Here is a 19,334-nt window from a genome sequence, read left to right as displayed (position 1 = left end):
AACACTAGTTGCATGCTTAATATAGGATGTCAACAGAATGGACTGGTTTAACAAATATGTGAATGGTATGATACCCCTTTCCCCCATCCTTGTACCGAAGTTCTTTCAAATCTAGAATAATTTATATAAACGGATGTATCAGTAGATGGAGTATTATGCCCACTTTTTAATTTAATGATAAAAAAATGCCAGATTCTTTCCAGAGTGGGAGTATAATTCAGGTGTAGTTAACTGCTGGATGTAAATTCAGTTATAGTAGAAAGATTTACTTTCCTTTGAGAGGTTTTTCTAAAATCTTCTAAAATTATGTTGATTTTTAAAATTTGAAATAACTTTAGACTTACATAAAAGGTATAAAAATAGTACAAAGAGGTCCTGGATATCCTTTGCCCAGTTACTCCTAATGTTAACATCCTATATAACCATAGTATAATTATTAAAACCAGGACATTCACATTTATAAACTATCCTTTTTCTAGTTCAGGATCCAATTTGGGATCCTACCTTGCATTTAGTTATCATCATCTTAGTCTCCTCCTGCCTGTTAAGCTTTTCAGTTTTTTTTTTCCTCCCATCTTTTATAAATGTTACTGACACTTTTGCAGAGTGTACTGTTAGTTATTTTTTAGAGTGTTTCTCAATTTGGGGTTGTCAGATCTTTACCCATGATTAGCATGTCTTACGATGGGTGAAGTTAATGTGATCACTTGGTTAAGGCTGTGTCTGCCAGATTTCTTCATTGTAAAGTTACTGTTTTTCCTTTGTAATTAATAATAAATATTCATTTTAACCTTGTAGTTGTATAATAATTAGTAATTCCTTTGTAATTAATACTTTCCTCTAGTGGGGAGGTACTGCAAATATCCTGTGTCCCATCATACTTTTCATGGGCCAGTTTTGCAATATCCTGTGTTCTATTATACTCTACGTGGGCCAGTTTTGCAATCTATCAGTGCTTCTTACTGGCAACACTTATTACTGCTTTGGTCTTTGCTTAATGGCGAGTTTTCTATTTCACTCATTCTTACTATATTTGGAATTCTACAATTAAGGAAGTACTGTCCCCTTTCCTTTATTTATTAATTATCCAATTAATTTATTTACATGACTTTGTGGATATTTTACTTTATGGGTTAAAATCCAGTATTTGTTGCTCAAGTCATTCTTTCTTTGGTTATTGAGGGCACTTGAAAATTTGTTCCTGTGTCCTTTCTACAGTACCCTCTCTCATTTTGTGAGCACTGATTTACTTTCTGATATCACATGATATTCTGAGTGTATCTTGTATTTTTCCTGCTTGCACGAGCCATGGAATCAACCATTTTTCCAGGGAGCTGAGTTCATTTTACTAGAGAATGATATCTAGAAACCAAGATCTGGGTGCCGGTTGTGCTCCTTGCTACTGGGTGTCATTGCTTCTAGGCTCTCTTAGTAGATAGAACTAGCAGTATATATGTTTAGTAACATGTATGAACACATATATTTTTATTTCCTTATCCATGGAAGTATATAAATTAAAAACTGCCAGTGATGATTCCAGTTCTGTTCTCCCACCGTAGGGTCCATTTTGGTCTTTTTTCCTCTTCAGGCCTTTTCTCTTTCCTTGTTACTTCCTTCTACAAAGGTGAGAAACTATTCTCAACCACAGTATATTGACTTCCTTGTTTCATCGGAGTACACACAAACAAAAGTAGTTTTAGATTTACTAACCTATTCATTCCCTGGTGAGAAACACAGTTTTAAACTAGAGTACAATATTTGTCTTTAACTTTATAGTATATAGGCAAATTCTGTTTTCAGAAGTTACTTGGGTTGTTTTCATCCCTGCCTAAGGGTTATGTTAGTCATTTGTAATAAAATTAGGTTCACTTGTTATTGTTTGTATGCTGTTTTAAGTTCCTCCTACATCCTGTTTCATCATAGCACAGTATCCCTCCCCCATTTATTTATGATAAAGATGTGTTCTTAAAAGGACTGGGTTTGCTTAAGGTTGGGTACAGCTGTAATTGCTTTGCAGGATAGCAGTTAAAGGACATGTGCTTTGGCAATCATTCTCTTGGGCTTGCTTGCCTGATTCCTCAGTTACAGCTCTGATTTCTACATCGCTTACATTTAGGAATTGATATCAGCTGTGGCCCCATAACTGTCAGTGCTTGAAATCATGCCTATTGACTAAATCTTATTTGTTCTGGATGCACAATTTTAGACCCAGAGCCACCTACAGTATTAATACTAATTCTCTTAAAGCTGTGGTAAATCATGAATTAAATTATTTTGTAAACCCTGTCCTTTACTGGGTTTTTCTTTTTCAAGATAGAATCACTTACCACAAAATTTATCAGTTTAAAATATATAATTCAGTGGCTTTTAGTGTAGTCACAAAGTGGTATATTGATATAATTCCAGAACATTTTTATCACCCCAAAAAGAAACCTCTTACCCATTAGCAGTCACTTCCCATTCTCCCCTTTTGCCAGCCCCTGGTAACCACTAATGTACTTTGTCTTTATGGATGTGCCTGTTTTGGGCATTTCATATAAATGGAATCATACAATATGTGACTTTTTATGTCTTCCTCTAGCATGGGTTAGTACTTCATTTCTTTTTGCGATGGAATAATATTCTATTGTATGGATATACACATTTTGTTCATCAGTTTCTACTTTTTGTCAAAAAATAACACTATTGTGAGCATTCATGTATGGGTTTTTGTGTGAACATGTTTTCAGTTTTTTCAGGTGTATACTTAGGAGTAGAAGTGCTGGGTCATGGTAATTCTATCTTTAATTTATTGTGTAACTGCCATAGTTGTTGAACCATTTTTTCATTCCCACTAGCAGTGTATGAGGATTCCATTTGATTAATTTCTCCACATCCTCTTCAACACTTTGCTGTTTTTTTTTTTTTCATTGCATCCTAGGGGGTGTGAAGTGGTTTCACATTGTAGTTTTGATTTGCGTTTCCCAAATGACTAATGATGTCATTACGCATGGATTTTCATGCAAAAGGATGAAGGTGGGCTGTTATCTCACAGCATACGCAAAAATCGTTTCTGCACTCTGACTTCTAATCTGTTGGTTTATAAGTCTTTGCTGATCCAAGTATCACAATGTTTTGATTACTGTAGATTTTGTGATAAGTTAGTTTTGAAACTAGGAAGTGTGATGTGCTTATTGGTTATTTGTATATCTTTGGAGAAATGTCTGTTCAAATCTTTTGACCATTATGTAATTTGGTTATTTACTTTTTTATTATTGAGTTGTAAGACTTCTTTACATATATACGTGTGTGTATACACACACACACACACACACACACATATTTTTATTCTGCATACTGGATAGGAATATATTCTATAGTTGTACCAGTATACAAAGACGTTTACCTAAGAGTGTTCACTGCAGCAATGTTTATAAGATAATTTTCAGAGATCTGGTTTGTAAATATTTCTCCCATTCTGTGGATTGCCTGTTCACTTTCTGAATGGTGTCCTCTACATCAGAAACTTTTAAAATTGTGATGAAGTCCGATTTATATATGTTTTTCTTTTATTGTTTGTGCTTTATATATCTAGGAAACCATTGCCTGATTCAATGTGATGAAGATTATAAGAATTTTATAGTTTAACTCTCATGCTTGATCCATTTTGAGTTCATTTTTGCATATGATGTGACATAAGGGCCCACCTTCATTCTTTTGCATGGAATATCCAGTTATCCCAATACTATTTGTTAAAAAGACTATTCTTTCTCCATTGAATGTCTTGGCACCCTTGTCAAAAATCAGTTGACCATAAATTATGGGTTTATTTCTAGACTCTCTATTCTGTTGGTTTATATGTCTTCGCTGATGTAAGTACATAATGTTTTGGTTACTGTAGGTTTTGTAGTAAGTTAATTTTGAAACTGTAAGTGTGAGACCTTTAACAGTGTTTGTCTTTCTTTCTCTCTTTTTTTTTTTCAGATTGTTTTGTCTATTCTGGGTCCCTTGCATTTCCATATGAATTTTAGAATCAGTTTGTCCATTTCTGTTAAAAAGGCAGTTGGAATTTTCATAAGCATTGCCTTGAATTGTCCTTTACTTTGAGAATATAATATTCTTACATAGGTACAAACATAAGACTTTTTGAGTACTGTGTTTGGGTGTGACCTTATTCTAGATAACAAACATTTCACAGAAATAGATAAAAGGCCAAAAGATACATGAAAAGATGTTCAACCTCAGTCATGGAGAAATGCAAATTAAAAACAAAATTATAATTTTTCACTTGTCAGATTGGCAAAGATTAGAGTGTAGTGATGACTAGTCTTGGCTAAATTGTGGAGAAAATAGAAGTTTCTGAATTTGAAGTTTTTGACACAGTCCCTTTGGAGATCAGTAGCGGTAGCTATCAGAATAAAAAATATGCACAACCAAAAGTTTCACTTTCAGGAATGTATTCTGTACCTGTACTTGCACAAACATGTCAAGAAGTTTGTACAGGATGTTTACTGCAGCAACATTTGTCATAGCAAAAGACAGGAGTCAGCCTAAATGTCATCAAGAGGACTAGTTAAAATTGAAGTACTACATATAATGAAATGCCCTGTGAGCCATTAAAAAGAATGGGGCAGGTTAGTTATGTAAGGTGACATAGAGTCCAAGATGTGTTGAATGACAGAATTTGTTATTGTGTGGTTCTATTAGTAATTAAAAAAAAAAAACAAAAACACCAGAAATACTTATATACACACCTGTATAGAAAACGGCTGGCAGTATACACAGAAATAGTTAGCAGAGGTTACTTCTGGACAGTAGGACTGGAAATCTCATTAAATCCTTTCTCATTACTTGACTTTTTTTTAAAACAATGAGCAGGTTTTTATTTTCTGAAAAATCATTAAGAATGACTTAGTAGTGTAAGTAAAATTAGAATTAATACTACTCTTTAGGAATAAGATATTTGTTTTTTTCTGTCAGTTTGATTGTTTTGTGGTAATCTCTGTTGGTCTGCAGAGTAGTTTGATTGTTTTGTATGTAATCTCTGTTGGTCTCCAGAGGTAAATGCATTTTATTGTGATTTTTATTGCTATGTGGAAAATGGATTACAATTAGTTCTTGGGTACAAATATTTAATAGCATTTAGAACCACATTTTTCATTTCTATGTATTATAAGTATGGGAGAAAAATATGATTTATCTTTTAAGAGTTGTGATTGTGCTAGTTTTTAATTCATCAAATGAAGAATATTTAAGAATATTTACTTCTTTAAGTACAAATAATATTTAAGAATACTTAAGTGCATTGAAGCCTGATTATGCCACTGTTCTTTGGGTTCATGCTCTGGAACTTAAGGTTCAGTGAAGAAGGTAACCATTTCACATTATCTCCCTTAACAGAGGTTACTGATACATTTTCAGAAACCTTAGTACCACAGGCAGTAAGGAGGCAGTGAGATCCCTCTGCATTTTGCCAGACCATTCCTAGAATTTTTAAGGTGAGGGGACCAGCTTCCCACCCCATATAAAAATGGCACCAACATCTCTCCTAGAAACTTTATGGTGATTGGAAACTTACCTGTTGATGCTGGTTCTGTCTTTAGGGAGAATGTCATGTTTCATGTAACATATTTTAAAATATTTGAAGGTGCCTGTCATATCTTTTATTTATTTAGAAATCTTTATTGAAATCCAATTAATGGTCAGGTACTGCCCTTCATACTTCTCTAGACCGAATATTCCTAATTCCTTCCACTGATCATCTTAAGACCTCATTTCCGAAATGTCACCATAGTATGGCATGCTTAGTAGCAGGCTCTAATGATGCCCTAAACTGAATATAGACTTCTCAAGGTGTGTTTGGATTGTTGTAAAATATTCTAGGCTCATTGACTTCGTTGGACTAAAAAGCTGTCTTTCTCATAATGCAGTTTAGGATAATGTTTACCTTTTTAGCAATAGGTTTACACTGAGAATGCTTTGCTTTTACAGCTCTTTAAATGATGTGTGAGGTCAACTTACCCGTGTGTTTGCGTGAATTATTACTGTAGAGCCTTAGCATCTGGTATGTTAGTAGTTGGTTTTTCAGTATAATAGTAGGTTTTATATATAATATATATTTATATTTATTGTCAATAGAGTTAGGGTCTCACTATGTTGCCCAGGTTGGTCTTGAACTCCTAGGTGCAAGTGATCCTGCTGCCTTGGCCTCTTAAAGTGCTGGGATTACAGGCATGACCCACGGCACCCAGCCAGTAGTAGATTTTTACATTTATCTCTAATAAGTATACGTATGCTTTTGTAAATGTTGAGATGGTGGTATATTGCCTCTTCTCGTTGATTCTGCCTGATAATCACTTGTTAGAATTTTGTTTTGATTATGAGGCAAGGTGGCTATCCCTCTCCAGCCTTGAGTTAATGTCATCTTGGATAAGTATGCTATTCAGTATTTACCTGAGTTGTTGATAAAATATTAACAGAATAGAGCCTTGTGTCATACCTGGTGGTACTGAGTAGTACTACTGGCTCACCTATCAGAAATTATGCAGTCTGCCTGTGTATTTTCATGTGACAGTGTTTATAAAATGTCTTGTTGGCATCAGAAAACTGTACCGCCTTATTCTACTTAAGACATGCTGTTTTTAAATGACTGTTTTCTCTTTTTCGAAAGTTAAAATCTGCTGTATTTATTTAAGATTTTTTGGTGTGTGTATGGGGGAAGAGGGGAGGTTATTTAAGATTTTTTGGTGTGTGTATGGGGGAAGAGGGGAGGTGGAAGGATGAAAAGATTCTTTGCACGAAGGTTGCTTTTGGTTAAAAAGAAGCTGTGTTCTTAGATCTTAAATCTAGTCTCACTGTACTAAAATTAGTCCTCTAAACTGGATTTACTTTGGAATTTTTGGATTACGTTGACTAATTTAAATATTGTACAATAGTTAAGAAGGAGGGCTTTTGGAGTTACACAATGGTTCAGTTCCTGGCCATATCACTTACTAGTTTTGTTAGTTTCTTTTTATGTTGGCACATTACTTCTTTAATCTTTAATTTCCCTATGTAAAAAAATAGTAAAAATAATGCTCCCTTCAGAGCGTTTTCCGAGGATTAAATGAAGTATTAGAAATAAAGCACTCAGCATCGACACTCGTACTTAGCAGCTTAAAGGGCAAGCCTGCTCTTTCCCTCCTCCTCCTTATACTCTTCTTCCTATTGTGTTTCCTTCAACTGCTACTGTGATAACATATAAATTACTAAATGTGAAATCAGTAGAGTTTTAGACTTTTTTTTAAACTCAAAGCTTCGAAATAAAAACACCCTATTTCTTGCAGATCCTTTAAGGATAAATAGTTGATCTTTTAAAATGAAAGTGCCCTGTGAAAGTTTCATAGCTAGATATTTTTGTTCTTCAGTTTAAGGCTTAAGCCATATAGGGTTTTTTGTTTGTTTGTTTGTTTTAACTAGTCAAGTGCATTTCAGTGAGAAGGGGGAGAGAGTAGAATAAGGCGTAGGATCTGTAACTGACTGTGAACAATCAATTGAGATAACTCAACTATCTTCAGACCAGCCAAGCCCTATAGTTTCACAAGGAAAAATTCATTCAGATTACTAACTCATGTTGAATTACTTTTGGCTATTTTGTGTTCAGTAATACAATTTTGGGGTGTCTTTGTCTTTTTTAGGGGGCAAGGAAATGGGGTCTTGGTATTTTGCCCAGGTTGGGCTTGAACTCTTGATCCTCTGCTTTAGCCCCCTAAGTAGAGGGTGTCTTTGTTTAATAAAAGGATTGGAACTTGAAGCAAGGAATTAAAAACATAGATATGAATTACTGATATATGTTAGGCAAGTAGTTGTGTAGGAGTGACTAACTTGCTTGACTAAGATTTTGATTGCCCATCCCTTTTACGTTCTACCTCCCTACCCCATAGCATACCTTGAGCACAGAAAACATGGGGAACATGACCAATAGAAGAAGCCCAATTATTTGTGAACAAGTATGAGAACCATCTGGATATTCTGCAGTTGTTATAATACAGAGCAAATAGAGCATTAGCACTTACGGGAAAACAGTAGGATTGTTGAATCTTCTTGACTTGTTTGTTGCTTTGGATGACAGGAGGGTTCCCTCCTACCTCTTAGTAAAGATTGGGAAAGAAAAGGGTTAATTGTGAACTTACTGGGATTAATTCATTGTTTTTTTTTTTCTTTTTTTCTCCCCTTGAGACAGCGTCTCACGTTGTTGCCCAGGCTGGAGTGCAATGGTGTGATCTTGGCTCACTGCAACCTCCGCCTCCTGGGTTCAAGCGATTCTCCTGCCTCAGCCTTCCAAGTAGCTAGGATTAAAGGTGCCTGCTACTATGCTCAGCTAATTTTTGTATTTTTAGTAGAGACAGGGTTTTACCATGTTGGCCAGGCTGGTCTTGAACTCCTGACCTCAAGTGATCCACCCGCCTTGGCCTCCCAAAATGCTGGAATTATAGGTATGAGCCCCAGTGCCCGGCCTAGTTCATTCTTAATGATAAGAATGTACAGTTTTTGTTTAGGGATATAGTGTTGGTTGAAAAAATTAGGGAAAAAGTCTGGTTACTTAGTTTTTCATTTATCCTTTTATTTAACAGTTACTGAGTACCAGCTATATGCCAGGCATGGTCAGTGTTGGTTTGTGTGACCTGCAATTCTTGTAGCTATTGAGTTTATAGTGTAGCTGAGGGGAAAAGACATGTCTGGAGGAGCAGTGATAGCTAAGTGGTAGGGGACTGGGTGTGAGTAATTGGTTCAGGGTTGTCATAAGACATCACAAAAATGCTCATAGAAGGAATGAGGCCTAAAAGCTTAGTGTAGGGTATGGAGTGTGCAGGCTGCACTTGGCTCTTGCTTGCAGAAATGTGCTACAAGCATTTCAGGCCAAGGGACTTAGTGGTAGACCTCCCCTACATATGCCACTTCAGTAGTGTGGTTTTAGATTTTATATTTAGCCATTTATATTTAGCCTGAGGCGTTCTGAGTCAGTCTAGATCCACTGTCACTAAATAAATGGGTTATGTATCTTAATAATAGAGGATTTGCCATCCTTATATGTGAAGGGCAGCATTACTGGGACATGTAAAGCAAACTTATTTGTGACAACAGAATATTTAAGTATAGTTAATAAATAGGATTCTTATAGTCTTCTATTAGGTAACATTCCTTTTAGAGATCCTCATGGAGTATGAGTGTTTAAAAGTGAGGTGGAGGCCAGGCACAGTGGCTCACGCCTGTAATCCTAGCACTTTGGGAGGCTGAGGTGAGTGGACTGCCTGAGCTCAGGAGTTTGAGACCAGCTTGGGCAACACGGTGAGACCCTGTCTCTACTAAAATAAAAAAATTAGCTGGGCATGGCGGCGTGTGCCTGTAATCCCAGCTATTCAGGAGGCTGAGACAGAAGAATTGCTTCAATCTGGGAGGCAGAGGTTGCAGTGAGCAGAGATCACGCCATTGCACTCCAGCCTGGGCGACAGAACAAGATTCCATCTCAAAAAATAAAAATAAATAAAAAAATAAAGTGAGGTGGAAACTATGATTTCCTTGGAGGATGGGTCCAAAAGGTGATTGATTAGTAGGGTTAAAGATGAAATTTGTGCTTACATTTTTATATATATATATATATGTATGTATTTTCTTCTTCTTTTTTTTCTCTTCAAAGCCTTTGTGTATTGCTGCAGTACCAATTTCTTTTGCCTTAGCGGGGAAACAGCTGGTACCATTGCAGGCAGAATTCAAGTTCCCTGATTAATGAAGTGGAGGACTGTTTGAATCTTTAATGTCTTACCTTTATGCGTAACTTGACCCCTCAGTTCTCTTTTGTTATTCTTTTTTTATTCAGCCACTTGACAGCTCAATTTTTCTTTTTCTTTTTTTTATTCAGCCTTCAGTTCTCTTTATCTTTTTATTGTCCAAAAACCACACAAATGGTGTTTTCTTGCTCTCTTTTCTTACTCATGTTGAGGATTGGTTTTTCTAAACATAGCTTTTGTAAGTCAACGTGTACTGACTGATTTCACTTCCCTGATTGTATCCTTAAAGCAGCTAAGGTCATTGGTTACCAGAAATGAAGTACACACAAGTCCCTGACTTGTGATGGTTTGACTTAGGATTTTTCAACTTAACAATGGTGTGAAAGCAATAGACATTCAGTAGAAACTGTACTTCTGTTTTTCACTTTCAGTACAGTATTATTTATTAAATAGTGAGATAGTCAACACTTTATAAAATAGGTTTCGTATTAGATTATGTTGCTTAACTTTAGGCTAATGTAAGTGTTCTGAGTGTGTTTAAGATAGGCTATGCTAAGCTATGATGTTCGCTTCGGTAGGTTAGGTGTATGAAATGCATCTTTGACTTGTCACTTTCAACTTGTGATGGATTTATTGGGATATTATCCCATTGTAGTTCAGGAGAATAGTGGATTCTATGAAGATAAACTTAACTACCAGGTAAAAGACATTTCTTTTTTTTAAAAAGCAGATTAATAATATGTGAACGCCTTTGGATTTGTTTTATCTAAGTAAGACTTTAGATTTTGTTGTATTATAGATGGTTTGCAATTGTGTTTAACACATAACATTTGGGAATGAATGCCAGAGTATTATTTCTGAATCTTGCTTACATGGTAGTGTGTGCTAAAAATTGAGATGTAACACTTTTGCTTTTATTTTACCTCAACATTTAAAAACACTACTAAAACTTGGGATCAGGTGAAAACATTTTTTTTTTCTTGCAAAAATATTCTCTTAAAAATATTGTGGTAAAGGGATCTCTCCTCTTAATGAATTTTAAAGTATACATTATTGTTGGCTATAGGTAAAGTGTTGTACAGCAGCTCTCTGGTGCTTATTCATCTTGCCTGACTGAAACTTCATGACCTTTGATTAGCTACTCTCCACTTCCCCTTCTCCCAGCCTCTGCTAACCATCATTCCACTCTTTGATTTTTATCAATTTGTATTATTTTAGATACCTCATGTAAGTGGAGTTATGCAGTCATTTGTCTTTTTGTGACTGGCTTATTTCACTTAGCCTGGTGTCCTCAAGATTCATCCATGTTGTGACATTTTGTAGAATATCTCTTTTTTTTTTTTTCAAGCTGAGGTTTTATTTAAAGTGTAGAAGAAATGATTCCCAAAAAATGCTGGCGAATAAAGCAAAAGGAGAAGATACAGTGCTCTCTTCCTACGAGTTAGCCAGCCTATCCGAGTACAGGGTAATATATAGTACTTAATGCTGGTAGAATTTTGCAGTAGTTTAGAAAGATTATCTGTGCCTAGATTATGAAGAGATTCTCAGTGTGTGATGCTTGATTCTGGGTTTACACCTTACTGGGCATGAACAAGAGCCCTGCTCCTTGGCCATAGCCAAATCCCTTGGGTCCACAGTTCTTTGCATAGCACCCTTTACAATAGATTTCACCTTCTTTTTCAGTCAGAGTGTTGATTCAAGACTCTTCCAACACTTTGCCATCGGAAACAGTTTTTGTACCAGGGCTTTCCAGCTCCAATTACCTTTTCGGCAGCATGTACGGAATCCCCACATCTGGAACACTTCTCAGAACCTCTGTATTTCTGAGCAAATTTAGAAGTCTTTGGATTTGTTGTAGGCATGTGAGGCTGAACACTCTGGCTTGATGCCCAGGCTCTCACCAGGGTCCATGTTAAGTGTGCTAGCGCCCTGGCCGTAAACTGTAGCCTTTTGGCCCATGCTTCTTTCCATAGCAGGATTTGCAGTAGATCTCTTCATCGTGAATTGCCACTGTCGTGCTATCTAAATTATTCCTGCAAACCATGCATAGAAAGCAATATGGGTAGAAGCGCCTGCCGTTACACTGCACCTCTTCTGCATGGTAAACGGCCCTCCCGCAGACCCCGCACTAACTTCCAGCTCTCCACGCAGGCATTTTAAGTCCGAGGCAGGAGCACGCATCGCGGGCAGAGATAGCGAGGCTGGACTGGAGGGAGTGTCCAGGGAGTCCGAGATCCCTAGAATTTCTTTCTCTCTTTCTTTTTTTTTTTTGTTGAGACAGAGTTTTGCTCTTTTCGCCTAGGCGAGAGTGCAATGGCACGATCTCATCTCACTACAACCTCCGCCTCCCAGGTTCAAGTGATTCTCCTGCCTCAGCCTCTGGAGTAGTTGGGATTATAGACACCCACTACTACACCCAGCTAATTTTTGTAGTAGAGAAGGGGTTAACCAGGCTGTTGTCGAACTCCTGAACGCAGGTGATCCGCCTGCTTCGGCCTCCCAAAGTTCTGGGATTACAGGCATGAGCCACCACGCCCAGCCTAGAGTTTCTTTTTTAAGGCTACGTAGTATTCCATTGGACATACATTCCACATTTTAAAAATCCTTTCATCTGTTGGTGGACATTAGGTTTCTGCATTAGTTTCAACTCGTCATTAGTTTCAACTTGTCATTTACATCAGGTATAACTCCCAATGCAATCCCTCCCCCCTCCCCCCTCCCCATGATAGGCCCCGGTGTGTGATGTTCCCCTTCCTGAGTCCAAGTGATCTCATTGTTCAGTTCCCACCTATGAGTGAGAACATGCGGTGTTTGGTTTTCTGTTCTTGTGATAGTTTGCTAAGAATGATGGTTTCCAGCTGCATCCATGTCCCTACAAAGGACACAAACTCATCCTTTTTTATGGCTGCATAGTATTCCATGGTGTATATGTGCCACATTTTCTTAATCCAATCTGTCACTGATGGACATTTGGGTTGATTCCAAGTCTTTGCTATTGTGAATAGTGCTGCAATAAACATACGTGTGCATGTGTCTTTATAGCAGCATAATTTATAATCCTTTGGGTATATACCCAGTAATGGGATGGCTGGGTCATATGGTACATCTAGTTCTAGATCCTTGAGGAATCGCCATACTGTTTTCCATAATGGTTGAACTAGTTTACAATCCCACCAACAGTGTAAAAGTGTTCCTATTTCTCCACATCCTCTCCAGCACCTGTTGTTTCCTGACTTTTTAATGATCGCCATTCTAACTGGTGTGAGATGGTATCTCATTGTGGTTTTGATTTGCATTTCTCTGATGGCCAGTGATGATGAGCATTTTTTCATGTGTCTGTTGGCTGTATGAATGTCTTCTTTTGAGAAATGTCTGTTCATATCCTTTGCCCACTTTTTGATGGGGTTGTTTGTTTTTTTCTTGTAAATGTGTTTGAGTTCTTTGTTGGTTCTGGATATTAGCCCTTTGTCAGATGAGTAGATTGCAAAAATTTTCTCCCATTCTGTAGGTTGCCTGTTCACTCGGATGGTAGTTTCTTTTGCTGTGCAGAAGCTCTTTAGTTTAATGAGATCCCATTTGTCAATTTTGGCTTTTGCTGCCGTTGCTTTTGGTGTTTTAGACATGAAGTCTTTGCCCATGCCTATGTCCTGAATGGTACTACCTAGGTTTTCCTCTAGGATTTTTATGGTATTAGGTCTAACATTTAAGTCTCTAATCCATCTTGAATTAATTTTCGTATAAGGAGTAAGGAAAGGATCCAGTTTCAGCTTTCTACTTATGGCTAGCCAATTTTCCCAGCACCATTTATTAAATAGGGAATCCTTTCCCCATTTCTTGTTTCTCTCAGGTTTGTCAAAGATCAGATGGCTGTAGATGTGTGGTATTATTTCTGAGGACTCTGTTCTGTTCCATTGGTCTATATCTCTGTTTTGGTACCAGTACCATGCTGTTTTGGTTACTGTAGCCTTGTAGTATAGTTTGAAGTCAGGTAGCGTGATGCCTCCAGCTTTGTTCTTTTGACTTAGGATTGTCTTGGAGATGCGGGCTCTTTTTTGGTTCCATATGAACTTTAAAGCAGTTCTTTCCAATTCTGTTAAGAAACTCATTGGTAGCTTGATGGGGTTGGCATTGAATCTATAAATTACCTTGGGCAGTATGGCCATTTTCACGATATTGATTCTTCCTATCCATGAGCATGGTATGTTCTTCCATTTGTTTGTGTCCTCTTTTATTTCACTGAGCAGTGGTTTGTAGTTCTCCTTGAAGAAGTCCTTTACATCCCTTGTAGGTTGGATTCCTAGGTATTTTATTCTCTTTGAAGCAATTGTGAATGGAAGTTCATTCCTGATTTGGCTCTCTGTTTGTCTGTTACTGGTGTATAAGAATGCTTGTGATTTTTGCACATTAATTTTGTATCCTGAGACTTTGCTGAAGTTGCTTATCAGCTTAAGGAGATTTTGGGCTGAGACAATGGGGTTTTCTAAATATACAATCATGTCATCTGCAAAGAGGGACAATTTGACTTCTTCTTTTCCTAACTGAATACCCTTGATTTCTTTCTCTTGCCTAATTGCCCTAGCCAGAACTTCCAACACTATGTTGAATAGGAGTGGTGAGAGAGGGCATCCCTGTCTTGTGCCAGTTTTCAAAGGAAATTTTTCCAGTTTTTGCCCATTCAGTATGATATTGGCTGTGGGTTTGTCATAAATAGCTCTTATGATTTTGAGGTACGTTCCATCAATACCGAATTTATTGAGCGTTTTTAGCATGAAGGGCTGTTGAATTTTGTCAAAAGCCTTTTCTGCATCTATTGAGATAATCATGTGGTTCTTGTCTTTGGTTCTGTTTATATGCTGGATTATGTTTATTGATTTGCAAATGTTGAACCAGCCTTGCATCCCAGGGATGAAGCCCACTTGATCATGGTGGATAAGCTTTTTGATGTGTTGTTGAATCCGGTTTGCCAGTATTTTATTGAGGATTTTTGCATCGATGTTCATCAGGGATATTGGTCTAAAATTCTCTTTTTTTGTTGTGTCTCTGCCAGGCTTTGGTATCAGGATGATGTTGGCCTCATAAAATGAGTTAGGGAGGATTCCCTCTTTTTCTATTGATTGGAATAGTTTCAGAAGGAATGGTACCAACTCCTCCTTGTACCTCTGGTAGAATTCAGCTGTGAATCCATCTGGTCCTGGACTTTTTTTGGTTGGTAGGCTATTAATTATTGCCTCAATTTCAGAGCCTGCTATTGGTCTATTCAGGGATTCAACTTCTTCCTGGTTTAGTCTTGGAAGAGTGTAAGTGTCCAGGAAATTATCCATTTCTTCTAGGTTTTCCAGTTTATTTGCGTAGAGGTGTTTATAGTATTCTCTGATGGTAGTTTGTATTTCTGTGGGGTCGGTGGTGATATCCCCTTTATCATTTTTAATTGCGTCGATTTGATTCTTCTCTCTTTTCTTCTTTATTAGTCTAGCTAGTGGTCTGTCAATTTTGTTGATCTTTTCAAAAAACCAACACCTGGATTCATTGATTTTTTGGAGGGTTTTTTGTGTCTCTATCTCCTTCAGTTCTGCTCTGATCTTAGTTATTTCTTGCCTTCTGCTAGCTTTCGAATGTGTTTGCTCTTGCTTCTCTAGTTCTTTTAATTGCGATGTTAGAGTGTCAATTTTAGATCTTTCCTGCTTTCTCTTGCAGGCATTTAGTGCTATAAATTTCCCTCTACACACTGCTTTAAATGTGTCCCAGAGATTCTGGTATGTTGTGTCTTTGTTCTCATTGGTTTCAAAGAACATCTTTATTTCTGCCTTCATTTCGTGATGTACCCAGTAGTCATTCAGGAGCAGGTTGTTCAGTTTCCATGTAGTTGAGTGGTTTTGATTGAGTTTCTTAGTCCTGAGTTCTAGTTTGATTGCACTGTAGTCTGAGAGACAGTTTGTTATAATTTCTGTTCTTGTACATTTGCTGAGGAGTGTTTTACTTCCAATTATGTGGTCAATTTTGGAGTAAGTACGATGTGGTGCTGAGAAGAACGTATATTCTGTTGATTTGGGGTGGAGAGTTCTATAGATGGCTATTAGGTCTGCTTGCTGCAGAGATGAGTTCAATTCCTGGATATCCTTGTTAACTTTCTGTCTCGTTGATCTGTCTAATGTTGACAGTGGAGTGTTGAAGTCTCCCATTATTATTGTATGGGAGTCTAAGTCTCTTTGTAAGTCTCTAAGGACTTGCTTTATGAATCTGGGTGCTCCTGTATTGGGTGCATATATATTTAGGATAGTTAGCTCTTCCTGTTGAATTGATCCCTTTACCATTATGTAATGGCCTTCTTTGTCTCTTTTGATCTTTGATGGTTTAAAGTCTGTTTTATCAGAGACTAGTATTGCAACCCCCGCTTTTTTTTGTTCTCCATTTGCTTGGTAAATCTTCCTCCATCCCTTTATTTATTTATTTATTATTATTTTTTTTTATTTTTTATTTTTTTTTGAGACGGAGTCTCGCTCTGCCGCCCAGGCTGGAGTGCAGTGGCGCGATCTCGGCTCACTGCAAGCTCCGCCTCCCGGGTTCACGCCATTCTCCTGCCTCAGCCTCCCGAGTAGCTGGGACTACAGGCGCCCGCCACCTCGCCCGGCTAGTTTTTTGTATTTTTTAGTAGAGACGGGGTTTCACCGTGTTAGCCAGGATGGTCTCGATCTCCTGACCTCGTGATCCGCCCGTCTCGGCCTCCCAAAGTGCTGGGATTACAGGCTTGAGCCACCGCGCCCGGCCCATCCCTTTATTTTGAGCCTATGTATGTCTCTGCGTGTGAGATGGGTCTCCTGAATACAGCAGACTGATGGGTCTTGACTCTTTATCCAGTTTGCCAGTCTGTGTCTTTTAATTGGAGCATTTAGTCCATTTACATTTAAGGTTAATATTGTTCTGTGTGAACTTGATCCTGCCATTATGATATTAACTGGTTATTTTGCTCGTTAGTTGATGCAGTTTCTTCCTAGCCTCGATGGTCTTTACATTTTGGCATGTTTTTGCAATGGCTGGTTCCGGTTGTTCCTTTCCATGTTGAGTGCTTCCTTCAGGGTCTCTTGTAAGGCAGGCCTAGTGGTGACAAAATCTCTAAGCATTTGCTTATCTGTAAAGGATTTTATTTCTCCTTCACTTATGAAACTTAGTTTGGCTGGATATGAAATTCTGGGTTTAAAATTCTTTTCTTTAAGAATGTTGAATATTGGCCCCCACTCTCTTCTGGCTTGTAGAGTTTCTGCCGAGAGATCTGCTGTTAGTCTGATGGGCTTCCCTTTGTGGGTAAGCCGACCTTTCTCTCTGGCTGCCTTTAAGATTTTTTCCTTCATTTCAACTTTGGTGAATCTGGCAATTATGTGTCTTGGAGTTGCTCTTCTCGAGGAGTATCTTTGTGGCGTTCTCTGTATTTCCTGGATTTGAATGGTGGCCTGCCCTACTAGGTTGGGGAAGTTCTCCTGGATGATATCCTGAAGAGTGTTTTCCAACTTGGTTCCATTTTCCCCCTCACTTTCAGGCACCCCAATCAGACGTAGATTTGGTCTTTTTACATAATCCCATACTTCTTGCAGGCTTTGTTCATTTCTTTTTCTTCTTTTTTCTTTTGGTTTCTCTTCTCGCTTCATTTCATTCATTTGATCCTCAATCGCTGATACTCTTTCTTCCAGTTGATCGAGTCGGTTACTGAAGCTTGTGCATTTGTCACGTATTTCTCGTGTCATGGTTTTCATCTCTTTCATTTCGTTTATGACCTTCTCTGCATTAATTACTCTAGCCATCAATTCTTCCACTTTTTTTTCAAGATTTTTAGTTTCTTTGCGCTGGGTACGTAATTCCTCCTTTAGCTCTGAGAAATTTGATGGACTGAAGCCTTCTTCTCTCATCTCGTCAAAGTCATTCTCCGTCCAGCTTTGATCCGTTGCTGGCGATGAGCTGCGCTCCTTTGCCGGGGGAGATGCGCTCTTATTTTTTGAATTTCCAGCTTTTCTGTCCTGCTTTTTCCCCATCTTTGTGGTTTTATCTGCCTCTGGTCTTTGATGATGGTGATGTACTGATGGGGTTTTGGTGTAGGTGTCCTTCCTGTTTGATAGTTTTCCTTCTAACAGTCAGGACCCTCAGCTGTAGGTCTGTTGGAGATTGCTTGAGGTCCACTCCAGACCCTGTTTGCCTGGGTGTCAGCAGCAGAGGCTGCAGAAGATAGAATATTTCTGAACAGCGAGTGTACCTGTCTGATTCTTGCTTTGGAAGCTTCCTCTCAGGGGTGTACTCCACCCTGTGAGGTGTGGGGTGTCAGACTGCCCCTAGTGGGGGATGTCTCCCAGTTAGGCTACTCAGGGGTCAGGGACCCACTTGAGCAGGCAGTCTGTCCCTTCTCAGATCTCAACCTCCGTGTTGGGAGATCCACTGCTCTCTTCAAAGCTGTCAGACAGAGTCGTTTGCGTCTGCAGAGGTTTCTGCTGCTTTTTTGTTGTTGTTGTTGTTGTTGTGTAGCTGTGCCCTGTCCCCAGAGGTGGAGTCTACAGAGACAGGCAGGTTTCCTTGAGCTGCTGTGAGCTCCACCCAGTTGGAGCTTCCCAGCAGCTTTGTTTACCTACTTAAGCCTCAGCAATGGCGGGCGCCCCTCCCCCAGCCTCGCTGCTGCCTTGCCGGTAGATCGCAGACTGCTGTGCTAGCAATGAGGGAGGCTCGGTGGGCGTGGGACCCTCCCGGCCAGGTGTGGGATATGATCTCCTGGTGTGCCTGTTTGCTTAAAGCGCAGTATTGGGGTGGGAGCTACCCGATTTTCCAGGTGTTGTGTGTCTCAGTTCCCCTGGCTAGGAAAAGGGATTCCCTTCCCCCTTGCGCTTCCCAGGTGAGGCGATGCCTCGCCCTGCTTCAGCTCTTGCTGGTCGGGCTGCAGCAGCTAACCAGCACCGATCGTCCGGCACTCCCCAGTGAGATGAACCCAGTACCTCAGTTGAAAATGCAGAAATCACCGGTCTTCTGTGTCGCTCGCGCTGGGAGTTGGAGACTGGAGCTGTTCCTATTCGGCCATCTTGCTCCGCCCTCTGTTTTGTAGTTTTCAATAAAGAAACCTCTCACCTCATTTAAGTTTATTCCTAGGTAATTTTTTTTCTATTATAAATGAGATTGTTTTCCTAATGTTCTTTTTAGATAGCTTGTTAGTGTATAGCAACATTACTGATTTTTGTATGTTGATTTTGTATCCTGCTACTTTACTTAATTTGTTTATTAGTTCTAATGGTTTCTTAAAGATGGAATCTTGAGAGTTTTCTTTCTTTTTTTTTTTTTCCAATACGGAGTCTCATACAGTCGCTCAGACTGGAGTACAGTGGCGCAATCTTGGATCACTGCAACCTCCGCCTCCCAGGTTCAAGTGATTCTCCTGCCTCAGTCTCCCAAGTAGCTGGGATTGTAGGCGCCTGCCACCACGCCTGGCTAACTTTTGTATTTTTAGTAGAGATGGGGTTTCACCATGTTGGCCAGGTTGGTCTCGAGCTCCAGACTTTGAGTGATCTGCCCACCTCGGCTTCCCAAAGTGCTGGGATTATAGGCAGGAGCCACTGTGCCTGG

The 19,334-nt window shown here is 38.8% G+C and overlaps 1 protein-coding gene and 1 pseudogene across 6 annotated transcripts in view; one reads left to right on the top strand and one right to left on the bottom strand.

Moving 5' to 3' along the window:
- Window positions 1-19,334, top strand: part of ATP2C1 (ATPase secretory pathway Ca2+ transporting 1) — a 165,455-nt gene that overhangs the window by 46,261 nt on the left and 99,860 nt on the right. The window lies entirely within an intron of this gene.
- LOC112618375 lies at window positions 11,317-11,901 on the bottom strand (annotated as a pseudogene).

Source organism: Theropithecus gelada, chromosome 2 (assembly GCF_003255815.1).
Source record: "Theropithecus gelada isolate Dixy chromosome 2, Tgel_1.0, whole genome shotgun sequence".
NCBI lineage: Eukaryota > Metazoa > Chordata > Mammalia > Primates > Cercopithecidae > Theropithecus > Theropithecus gelada.
The sequence above is the reverse complement of the archived record's forward strand: the minus strand, read 5'-3'. Positions and strand labels throughout refer to the sequence as shown.